This window comes from Protopterus annectens, chromosome 7.part0 (assembly GCF_019279795.1).
Source record: "Protopterus annectens isolate FY-2018-M chromosome 7.part0, PAN1.0, whole genome shotgun sequence".
Classification (NCBI taxonomy): domain Eukaryota; kingdom Metazoa; phylum Chordata; order Ceratodontiformes; family Protopteridae; genus Protopterus; species Protopterus annectens.
The window spans coordinates 1889260092-1889273261 of NC_056739.1; positions in this window are offsets into that span (position 1 = coordinate 1889260092).

A 13170-nucleotide genomic window follows, 5' to 3' on the forward strand; every position below is an offset into this window, starting at 1 on the left:
TTCATTTAAGAAAACAAGTCTGTAATTCAACATTCATATTTACAAATGATAGAATTATGTATAAAATCTATACACCACCACCAGTTAAACTAGCAGTCTCCACCCTACTACTAAGATCCCTTGCTTCTCTCTACTATAAGATCCTTACCCTAAAAACAAAACCTCCTCTCAGCTGAATATTTACAAAAGCCATCAGCTTCTCAAGCCCAATAAAGCACCAGCCACAGCACGCATCCCTGAATCTAATATCATCTATCCTATCTCATCATCATCATCCCATGTCATAAACATCCAACCAAATTCCACATCACAAAAGGAGAGGCAACCCACAGACCTCTATGTCCCCATTGGCCATAGCCTAATAGCCATTATGTCCCAAAATCTTCAAAATATCTAAAAAAATATAATCTACTTACAATCACACCAAAAATAAAAAAAATCTACCAACTCTCACAACATTCACGCTACAACCCACAGATACACACAATGCTTACCTCCTTCCGTAATAAAAAAAATAAAAAAATATCATAACAAAAATCTGGACCTCTCTAAAGCCGACATGGTAACTAACTCTAACCATGGTTAACCACACCAACCTACAATAAACCAAAACAATCTAAACATAAACTCTAACTATCTCTCAAATATATCTCTCAAATAAACACAAAACATCATACTCACTAAACTCTACAACTTCCCCAAGGACCCTAGGGGGGACAAGGATCCATACCAGCCTGGGCTCTTTTTTCTCTCTTGTTTTTATTAATGACCTCATACAGCCATCCCTGAGGCAACCTGTGTACAATATGCTGATGATTCCACCTAATCTGTTCATACACATCTAAGAAGAAACTATCAAAACCCCCCCCTCCCCTCAACTGTGGAAAAAGTTAGCAGGCGACCTAAATCTAAAAAAAAAAAAAAAAAAAAAACAAACTTTTTTTCCACTTCTGTAAACTTCTTGACTTCACTTATTCAATTCAATCTAACAATGGGACAACCATCTCACCTGACCCCATATAAATTAATTACTAGTTACCAGACATTAAACTTAGATTTGATGAGATATTAAAATAATAATCATCAACAAACAAGTGAACGACTAGGTCACTATATAGAATTAAAGCCTTTCTAAACCCACAAAACAAAAATAACTAGCCCACACTCATTTTATCTACTACTCTATATGCTCTTTCCCCCTTCCACCAAACTTAACAAAGTGAAGTTATAATACTTCAAGTTCAGTTCATAATCACATTGCTAGATTTGCTTACAGGCCCCATATAGAATGCACCACTGTAATAACCTAAAAGCCCTTGGATGGATAGAACTTCTCTGCTAGGTGATTTTTTTAAAGGTCAAATCCCATAATGCAGGAGGTGAGGCCTCTATTTGCTAATGTCACTGCAAAAATTGGAATTCTCTTCCCCTAGCTAAAATCTGGCAGCCTTCAGCTATCTTTACCCAATCTTCATAATATATATACAATTTGTCTTAATAACCTGAACAAATCTAGCCTGTCCCTGAAAAAATACAAGTATACCTTAGCAACATTAGAAATATCTATGCAGATAAAGGAAAATCAATCCTCTGTATTCTGAAAGTACACAAGTCCTCACACCTTCAAGTTCACTAGCTACATGGGTACCTTGTTATGGTGTAGAATCATGTCTCTGAGCACAGTGAAGATGTAAATGAGTTGTGATCTCACTTGAATTGCTGAATTCCAAACTTTTGTATCCATGTAGGAGATGTAAACTAATGAAGACACTACATCAGTGTTTTTTGCTAATGAATTACAACTTTGAATGGTTAGTAGGAGGAAGAAGGGATACACAATAATTCAGACTGCCTAACTTGCAGTGGGTGTGTCAGCCAGGATACACTTACAAAGTGCAGATGTAATTGTATCAAAGTTTTAAATGGTAGTGAACAGCAAACATTTTTCAGTTTCTGTTCACTAATTTCCAAACTCCCCTGCCTTTGTTTTAAAACTGCATATTACTGTCATTTAATATTCTCATATATTTTAAGGGCAGTGTTAAAAATGCCTTAAAGACTGCACATTTGAGATCACTGCTCAGACAGGAGAATAATGAACATAATACAAAGAGAAAACAGAGATGCATTGTTGCAAACAATACTCATAAATGTAGAGAAAAACATAGACTCGAATTAAGACTGGTTAAATAAGAAGAGGTAAAACAGAAGTAATTCTGACCAGTCAAACATGGGAGTTGTATAAAATCATGATTTTATTCAAAGAAGAAAAATAAAAGCATAAAAGCAAAGCTAAAACACAGATAAGAGCTTTCATGCCTTTCTAAACTTCATCAGATCTAAAAACTGTTACAAACCAGCCATCTTTTAAACACAGTTACCTCACCAGGTCACTTTATCTAAGAATTGGTCTTAAAGGGATAGTTCCATTAAATCCCTTCCTACCATCTGCATGCAGCTCTAAGATTCACTTTATCTCTTTTACATTTAGTTTTATTCCTTAAATCACCTTTTCTATTACTAGGTATAAGTAATTCCAAAACAAAAACTTAAAGTATGTCTGGTGTCATTCTCTGAAACATGTTTATACAGTGGATTATGAACATCATTCTTTCTAATGTCATTTAAATGTTCTCTAATTCTATCTTTCAGACACCTGCTTATTTTACCTACATAGTAGGATTCACATTTCATACAGAATGACAAATGCACTAAATTTTGACTTCTACAATTTGCATAAAAATGAAAGACGTAACTCTTCTTACTCACTGGATGTACATAAAAATCACTGCTATGAATGTATTAGCACATGTTGCAGTCCCTACATGGAAATGTACCACATTTATCAGAAACAGAACCCTTCTTGTTAGTAGATTTGTAACACTGTAAATGTTTTAATGATCTATTACTCTTATAACAAAACTTGGGTGCATTGCCAATTACTGACCTATACCTATCATCAGATATAAGTAGTTGCCAGCTTTTCCTAATGTTATTGCAGAAAGAAAGGGTACAGTAAGAATAAAGTTTTACATCACAACAGTATGTGTCCAAAACAAGTGCGCACTAATGTGCTAAAAGGACAGTTCTACAGATATGCAGGTCTAAGTGCTGATGATAAAATTATGTATGAATCATTTAAAAACCTTAAAAGGGACTTTAAATGTAGACACTATCATGATGAAGAGGTTGAGAGTGCCTGTGATGAGGTCCTCCAACACAGGAGGATATTGCTAAACCATACTTCTCTGAGAGAGTAGTGAACAGTGAAGGAGAGATGTCTGGTGTGAGAGGTTCTGACCTAAGAATGTGCATGACTTTTTCTACAGATGCTTGAACTCTCTGCAATATTATTATGAATAATTGGCAACTACTTGTATCTGACGATAGGTATAGGTCAGTACTTGATAATGTTTACAATAAATATGAGGCACATTTTTAATCTAGCACGATCACAATTTTACTAATGCTTGTCCTTTCAATTTTAAAAAACAATTAAACACAATAATAAATAAGTATGTATAACTATGGAGCTTTCATAAATTATGTGTATGACAGAGGGTCAACTGAATATTCTGATTATGTAATTATAATTGTCTTCTCTGGCCTTGGATGACCTTCAGATCTGAATGATAGTAAAATACACATGAATGTATTAACCAGGACCTTGTCAGGTCACACATATACATGGTTAACCCCTCACTTTGTCATGTGTATTCATGTATAGTTCATGAGCATGTCCAACAAGCACTTCTTGTGGGGAAAGCATGAAATATCACGTATGTTGAAGAATATGTTTTGTCTCTAATGCATAGGTTTGAATCTCACATTCTACAAATATGTTTTATCAGAGTGTAAAGCCCTATGAAAAAGTCTCAGGTCATAAAATTTATGTCCCCAATACATCTGCAAAGTTGAATCAACTAAGAGTTATAGCAGCAACCACCCATTAACTAATGCTAACTGTCAGAATAATCTTCCTACTTAAAAAATTGCTTTCCTCTCTGTTAGACACTGTTGCTCTTCACTTAATACTGAGCAAATGTGGCTGGCATGGTTGTATGGATTTGTGCGCTAGCAGTAAATGCAATAACACAAACTGGCAGGAAAGCACTATTATGTGTAACTGTTTGCCATAATCAGATACGTCTGGAGGTAGAAGAGAAGGTGCCCAATTTAGGGCACAGAAGTAGGATGTTGAGGACTCCAGAATCTTTACTGGACTCCTTGTAAAGTGCCACCGCTGAAGGCTCTTGCAGGAGAACTATACCAGCTCCCAGTACAAGTCTGAGGCATAGAATAGTCTTGCCAAGGCTTTCTCCAGTGAGACGTGGCATTCTCTGCACCGGAGTACAGGGCAGACACCATTTTAATGACCTCAAAAGTCACAAGCAGAATACACTCAACCAGTGGCTGGCTGAGTTTAGGACTGCTGTCATCCCACAGCTGTGTAAGTATAAAGATAAAGGGAAATTAATCTAGATAATCAGCTGCAAATATGCAAGACTGGTATGCTTAATACTCATCTCTTGTTCACTTCTTTTTTACTCCAGTGCAAACCAGGAGATAATGGTGAATAGGGAGGCTCATGCTGAGCATTTAGAGAGACTGAGGGAAGCAAGGGGTATGCATTCAGCACAACATAACTACTATTTTAGCTAAAGTATTGCTCTTCTATCCGGTAGTAGCAAATTAAACATACTTATCCTAACTGTAAAAGCAAGCATGCATGCTTCAGTCTATAGCACAAGCCAACTGTAGGAGTCAAGTCTAATCTGTAGTCAGAAGTTGTGAGTTCAAGTACCACAAGTAACAAATATATAGTAAAATCATTTAAAAGTTTTATATAATAATTTCAACAGAAGTGGCATAAATGCCCTGCTTTTAACTTAGTCTGTATAATTTGACCAATCATATATGCTGTATATGTACATTGCATGGATTACTTTGAGCAAACATTAGTTATAGATTTTAGTTGTTAAGAAATATATTTAAATAAAGAAGTAGAGATAAATAACTTTATTATTGTAAGAATGCATCTTATGTCGCATATGATGGTACTAATTACCTCTTTTTTTCTCTTACCCCAACCCTTATCACTCTTTTATTATTTTTCTATGTGTGGTCAGGACGTTTACATGTCATCCATCTCTGACAAACCACAAAATGCTTATAGCACAGGGAGGTAGACCAACCCCCTTGAGTCAACATGGCCCCACTCCACCAGCTCCTGCCCTGATGCCCAGCACATCTGGGACCCAAACTGGCAGTATTGCCTCTGCTTCCCTTGCACTACCTGGCCCACCACATCAGGTAGCACTACCCTAGCAGCTGATGCTGTGGTCCCCTCCAGGATTAGTGGTGGAGGAGTATTTTATCACCCACCAAGAATTGCCTGGCTTCATGCTTAGGGTCATGCACAGCACCATTGTTCTTCCAGGAACAGTGGCAGAGGTATAGATTTTTTCACCTGCCAGGAATTGCCAGGCTTGGTGTGTTGGGTCATGCACAGCACCATTGGTAAATGCCTAGTTTGGATGGAGAGGATGCTCTCTTTTATGGTCCATAGGAGGAGATGTCAAGCACCCAGACAGCCAGTGGAGTAAGAGGGCAGTGATGACAGTCCTGCAAGTGAGGACTAGATTCTCTCTGTCCCCATGTTTGATGGGCATGGGCATCCAATGTCCCCTCCCTATTCCCAGTCATGGTATCCTCCTTTGTGTCCTTCATCATTCCTGTGTCTTGTCCTGTTTGTCCTCTTTGCCTGCATCCACTTCCTCACCTACCCCACTTACCTGATCCAGAAATACCTATGTCCTTTACCCAACATTCCTCTCTTAATGAAGTAAAAAAAAAAAAAAAATGGGCACCTGTCCCACAAAAAATATACTGTCCCATACATAGCTGTCCACTTTGCATAGGCATCTGCTCGACACATTTAATTCGGTCCAGTTGGCTATACAACATGATTGCTTTGTTGTCTGCCCCTCTTTGCTGACGTGACAGTCCATATTCAGCCAATATTCTGTCGATATTTTCATTTTACTCTGATGAAGTAGTGGATAGCTATGATTCTTTCCTACCTCCTTCCTGCACATTTCTATATAGATTTCCCTTTGTTCTTCCCCATGCCTGCTCCTCATTTCACCGCTTTTCTATCTACCCCATTTTAACACCTTTAATCTGGTCAAAAAATAGAATCACACACCTTGCACAAAAGTGAAAAAAAAAATAAAGAAGCCCTTCACATTTTGTCTTCTGTGTTTACGCAAAGTTTGACATCACACACCGATGCCGAGCGATGGTGAAAGGCTGTTCATTGGTGTGGTTACCTCAGCACAATGCTGCTTAAATACTAATGTAACACACAGTAATAGTAAAATAAAGAATTATAAATGCATATTTAAAACTATTAGATGCAACTGGATTCAATCATCTATCATCTGGGCACAAAAACAAAATTCTCAGTGAATTTACACCTGCTGTCACAGAGTCAGTTAACTAGCAGATGGGTTTCTATCACTCGATACTATCCACTATGTTGACTGCCCCACATCTCCACTTATATGAGTTTGTGTGGAGGTAAGCAATCCAATACAACTGCCATAATGACGTTTTTCCATTTCACTGTTGCAGTACTGTTGAGATTAGGGATTCACTGCCAAGGGCAGCCCAATATCCAGCCAGTATACCAAAGCCTTTAGGGTGGTATTGATAGGCCATACATCATATGTATAGAATCAAACACCACATACATAAGTGGAAAAAAAAAAAAAAAAACAATGAAGCCCTTCACTATTTGTCTTCTGTGTTTGCATTGACTTTGGTATCATGCACCATAGGATCATAGAATCATAGGATCATAGGAAGTTACTAGGCTATTGGCCCTGAGGCTCTTATGAGCCTAGCCTAGAATATAGCCTGTGCTCCAACAAGTCAGCACCCTATGCCACTGCCCAGCAGAGACACAGGTATAATCCCAGGGGTGTATTTTCTGTTCCCCATCCAATTATCCAGGTTTCACTTAAAAGGTTTGATGAGGTACTCTGCTTTACATGGAGAGGAAGTCTATTCGACAAAAGGAGGAGTCTCTGGGACACAAATCTAACCTGCCAACATGTCCTATTGATGTCACAGACCAGGCTGAGGTTGCGCATGCAGGTTACTTGAATGGAGTTTGACTTTTGGATATGCAGCAGTCCCGTCAAGGCAGGGTCTGAGATTGCTTTATATGCCAGACAGAGGTCACCCCTGACGAGTTTGTAGGATACTAAGTAGAGGGACAGGGCTTTTAGCCTATCTGTGTACAGTAGATGTTTGAGGCCCTGGATTCTCTGGGTGAGGAACCCCCCTTGGTTTCTCCAGCTGCTGCATGTGCTTTGTGAGGTACCTGCTGAAAGGGGTATTATACTCCATAATGGTCTTATAAGGGAAGAATACAGGGATGTTATGACCACATTGTCCCTGGATGAAACACCCTTACTAATGAGGTGGGCCATGTAGAAAGCTTTCAGCACAACAGAGACAATATGGTGGTCAAAATTCAGTTTGCTATCAACCTGGGTGCCCAAGTCCCTTATGACTGAAGGAAGGCTTAGTACCTTTTTATCAATGTGATAATTTGAGGGAACATCACTCTCCCCAAAAGAGATGATGATGCATTTTTTGGCATTCAGTTTGAGGCCATGTTTCTGGCACCAGTCATTTGTTTGGCTGAGATCCTTTTGGAGGATGTCCACATCACCAGGGGAATTGATGACAGCACCCAGCTTGCAGTCATCTACAAATGTGGTCAGCCATAGCCCACTAGATTTGGCCTGCACCTTCCAGAAGTATATCCCAAACAACAGAGGCCCAAGACTGATTCCTGTGGTACACGGCTTGTTACAGATCTACTACTTGAGGTGGCTTTCCCTATTTTGACTAGGTGGGTTCTATCAGTGAGCCAGTTTGCTACCCATCTGGTAGCATATGGATTGATGCCTAGTTGAGAGAGTTTATCTATTATACCTGTGGGAATAGTATCAAAGGCTTTGGCCAGGTCAAGGTAGATGGTGTGCACCATTTATGGCCTTGGTGGCTGTTTCAAAGAAGTCAGCCAAATTAAACAAGCATGACCGTCCCTTGACAAAACTAAACTGTGTGGGATCAAGTGCCTGGAGGTTGCCAATGTCCTTGTTAATGAAGTACATGATAATCCGCTCCATGGCCTTGCAGATCAAGGTAGTTAGGCTAATGGATCTATAATTTCCTGAATCGGTGGATCTCCACCTTTTTGCAAAGGGATGCCAGTAGCTGTCCTCCACTGGGCTGGGATGAAGCCAGTACTCAGGTTTTGGTTGAATAGGGTGCCTAATGGTGCTGCAAGTTCCTGCCTAGGTTCATGTAGGATGCAATTGTGTTACAATGCTGAAACACACTGCACTAAGATAACACACAGTGATAATGAAATAAAGAATTATTTCACTGCATTATAAATACATATTTAAAACTAAATGAAATATGTAAGGAGAAAATACCACTCTGGACACAGAAATAAATGTAAAGTTAGCACTTTCGTTTATAAAATATATAAACTTCTTCAGACAAAAGTATACAGGAAATAAACCATTTAAATAAGCATTCAAGGTCAACTTTTATGACAACTTATGTTGAACGCTTCAGTTTCACCTGGATTGAATGACACTATTTCTATCATGAGTGTTTTGAAACTGAAGTCTTTATGTAGATAACATTTATTATTGTATTTTTGTAGTCAATTATTTAAATATTCTAACTTCTATATATATTTTATGCATATATTTGTAGTGTTTAGGATTTTATTTAAAGTTTTGTTCAATGGGTCTATTGTGTAGTTGGATATCTTATTTTGAGGCATGTCTTTTATTTTGATGTTTAATGGGACTTTTATTGTGACTTTTTTCTTTGAATGGGAAATGATGTCACTTCTTGAATGCTTATTTAAATGGTTTATTTCCTCTATACTTTTGTCTGAAGAAGTTTATATATTTTATAAATGAAAGCGCTAACTTTACATTTATTTCTGTGTCCAGAGTGGTATTTTCTCCTTACATATTTCATTCAGTTTTTGTTTTGCATACATATTTAAAACTATTCAATACTCCTGGATTGGAACCCCTATTATTTGGCTACAAAAAGAAAACTCTCAATGCATTTACACCTGCTGTCACAGAATCAGTTAAGCAGCAGTTGTATTTTTGACTCTCAGTACTATCCACTGTACTATCACATATCTCCACTTAATGTGTTTGCATGGAGGTAAGCAAACCAACACAACTGCCATAATGTTCTCATTGCAGCAGAGGCTTGCATTTGCTTTTTACTTAACAACGCGCAAACTAAGAAAGCAGTATAAATACTTTTTTAAGGTTAGACAATTTATGACACAACATTTTCCATGTGAACTACATATGAACACCATAGTATCATTTGGGCTCTGCCTACCATAGCCAGTATGGATAGGTATTTATTAAGTTCAAATAGTAGTCCCTAAATGTGTATCTCGCATATGCAAATACTTTGTCATTGATCGAGCAAACCAGCTGCTGGTCAGTGCACTATGGAAAGTGCACATTAACATGAATTACTGATATTTATTGCCCATTTAGTCTTCATCCCTTCAATGTACATGTAAAAACTCAAATAAAGGGAAGGCCATTTTTAAGGAAAGAATGTGTATTTGGTCTGTAGCCATGTGGTACCTGCACCCATGCACTTGAAACTTGGTCTCTCAGTGCTTGTTTCCAAATAAATCAACTACAATACAGAAATAAATGAAAAATGTTTTCTTATATACCATGTACATTTTTATACTGACACTACACATTCAGATTTTCCAATACATGCAGTAATGTGGACAGCTTCTTGCATATAGTTTATAAAGTTGTTTTTTAAGGTATACCTGCACATTGGAAACACAACAGCAAATACTACACTTTGCACACTCATCAATCTGGTAACATGCAGATCGTTATTATCTTGACAGTCATATATGGCTAGCCATCCATTCCATAAGGCCTCCCGTCATCTTTTCAAAGCCATAGATGATGTCATCCACTATAAATTGTCCTGCAGCATTACAAAAGATTGACTTCTGCTGTGGCACTTGTGCAAAATACTGAATTCTCCACCTAATGTACCTAGTTAGGTAGGGCTCTAATCTAACTTCAAGTCAACTGCTGTGTGTGTGTGTGTGTGTGTGTGTGTGTGTGTGTGTGTGTGTGTGTGTGTGTGTGTGTGTGTGTGTGTGTGTGTGTGTGCGTGTGTGCGTGTGTGTGTGTGTGTGTGTGTGTGTGTGTGTGTGTGTGTGTGTGTGTGTGTGTGTGCCTGTCTGTCTAGTCAGAGCATAACTGTGTATCCTGCAGTCATCAGTACAATCACATGGAGTAACAATGTTTTGACAGTTGTACATGCCTACACATCCATTTAATTCAGGCCACAATCATCGTCTCTCAAACATCCAGTGATGATGTCATCCACTGTAAATTGTCCTGCAGCATTGTAAAACTTAGACTGATGTTGTGGTGCTTGCATTGAATACTGAATCCTCCAGTCAGTGCATTTAGTTAGGTAGGGACTCTGCTCTCATTGTGGTCAACTGGTGTGTGTGTGTGTGTGTGTGTGTGTGTGTGTGTGTGTGTGTGTGTGTGTGTGTGTGTGTGTGTGTGTGTGTGTGTGTGTGTGTGTGTGCCATTTGGCTGGCATTTAAGAGACCACCTTACACCTGCATGAGAGACTTTGCTATTATCATGGGATCATACAAGCTTACTAGCCTAACGGCCCTAGGGCCCTTACAAGCCTAGCCAAGTTCAAAACTGTTCTCAAGAGTATCTGTTTGAATCAGACACAAATATCAGCAACAATTGCCCATGTTCAAGAGGGACACAGGTGGAACCCCCAGGATGAATTAACGGTTACCCATCCAATCATCCAAATTATTCTTAAATGGGGTCAATGAGGGGCTGTGCTTAACATGTATTGAAAGCCTGTTCCAAAGGGGAGGTAAGCTCTGGGAGACAAACCTGTCCCTCCAGGAGGTTCTGCTCATATCTCATACCAGGATAAGGTCCTTAGAATGAGTGACTTGTGTGACATTAGATTTGCGAATGTGCAACATTTCCATTAAGGCAGGGTCTGAGACAGCTTTATATGCAAAACACAGGCTTCCTTTGAGTAGTCTGTATGACACAAAATAAAGTTACAATGATTTTAATCTATCCACATATGGCAGGTGCTGAATACCATGAATTTTCTTTGTAAGAAACATTTGTGGTCTCTCGAATTGCTGTAGGTGTTTGGAGAGGTACATACCAAAGGAGGTGTTGTATGCTATTACTCACCTAAAAAAGGAGAAGTACAAGGTAGTTATAACCACCTTATTTCTGGAGGCAATGCCCTTAATTATGAGATGACCAATGTAAAATGCTCATCTTACCACTGTGAAGACATGCTGGTCAAATGCAATGTTGCTGTCAACTTGTTTGCCCAGGTCTCTCACCAGTGATTTCATGCTTTGGGTGTTATTATTGATGTGGTAGTGTGCAGGCACATTACCCTTGCTGAATGGGATGATAATGCATTTTTGCATTAAGTTAAAGACCATGATTTTGGCACCAATCATTGGACTGCGTAAGTCCATCCTGCAGGATGTTAACATCATTTAGGGACTCAATGATCAATCCCAGTTTTTAGTCATCAGCAAACTTTGTCAGACACAGGCCTTTGTGTTTTGCCTGGACTTCAGAGAAGTAGATTCTGAACAGTAGGGGTCCCAGAACCAATCCCTGTGGAGCACCATTGGTTATGGGTCTGCTGAAGGAGGTGGAGTCCCTTATTTTGACTATATGTGTTCTATTTGTGAGCCAGTTGACAATATAAGGGTTGATACCAAACTGGTTGAGTTTAGCAATGATACCTGAGTGAGTAATTGTGAAGGCCTTGGCTAAGTCCAGGTTGGCCATATGCACAGATTTACCCTTGTCTAGGGCTTTGGTAACTGTGTCAAAGAAGTCCACTAAATTTAATAGGCAAGCTCTCCCATTGATAAAGCCAAACTGAGTGGGAATTAGTATTTAGAGATTTCCTATATATTTGTTGATGAGGTCCATGATGATTCACTCCATGGCCTTGCAGATTAGGCTGGTCAAGTTAATTGGTCTATAGTTCATGGGGTAAGTGGATGCACCCTCTTTGTGCAAAGGGATGATGGCAGCGGTTTTCCATTTCATTGGGACAAAGCCAGTGCTAAGGCTGTGATTAAAGGGAATATACAGGAACATTGCTAATTCTTGTTTTAACTCATGTAGAACACAACCTGGGATGTTATCTTATCCCATAGAGGCTGTTTTTTTTTGGCCTTGGAGAGAGTGCATCAGATCTTTTCCCTAGAGATACTAGGTGGTGGACAGGTATTAAGGATTCTTTGGGGTATGAGTGGTAGGGACAGAGGAGTGAAGTTTTCACTGAACCCATCAGCAGAAGGTTTGCTTTAACCACAGGCCCTGCAAAATGTAGTGTCATTAACTACAAGTTCTCCACAAGTCTGGGACTTACCTTTGAGTAAAAGCCTTATGGTTGTCCTTAGTCTGGGAAGCCAATTTGGACTCATAGTGGGCTTTAGAGGACTTTACAAGAACTCTTATTTGCTTGTTTTGGCTGAGTAGATAGAGTTTCCAGTTTTGAGCCTGTTCCCTCCAACTCTTGGAGAGCAATTTCTTCCTTTTATTGTATAGCCTGTTAATGGCAGATGTCCAGCAGATAAGTTTGTTCTTCTTTGATTATCTTCCTTTAGTCCTATCAGATATGGTAGACGCAATACATTTGTATAGATGTTCATATAGAGCAGTGGTGTATAACCAAGCATAGATGTCGGCTGCATCTCTGGGGGAGGGGATATGAAGCTTTTTATTCCATCTCTTAAGAGGTTGTAATTGGTGGTGGAAACATTTTTAGTCTAGTTGCTGCTAAAGGGGAGTTAGGTATTGTAGTTACTTCTAGTAAGATTGCTTTGTTGTCAGATCTCACCAGGGATGACTGCACACTGGTGGTGAAGCAATAGTCCCCCATGTTGGTGAGCTCTACATCCAGGATATTTGAGCCCCTTGTGGGGGTGTCTCCCAGCTGATCAGGGCTTTAGAGTTAACAAAAGTC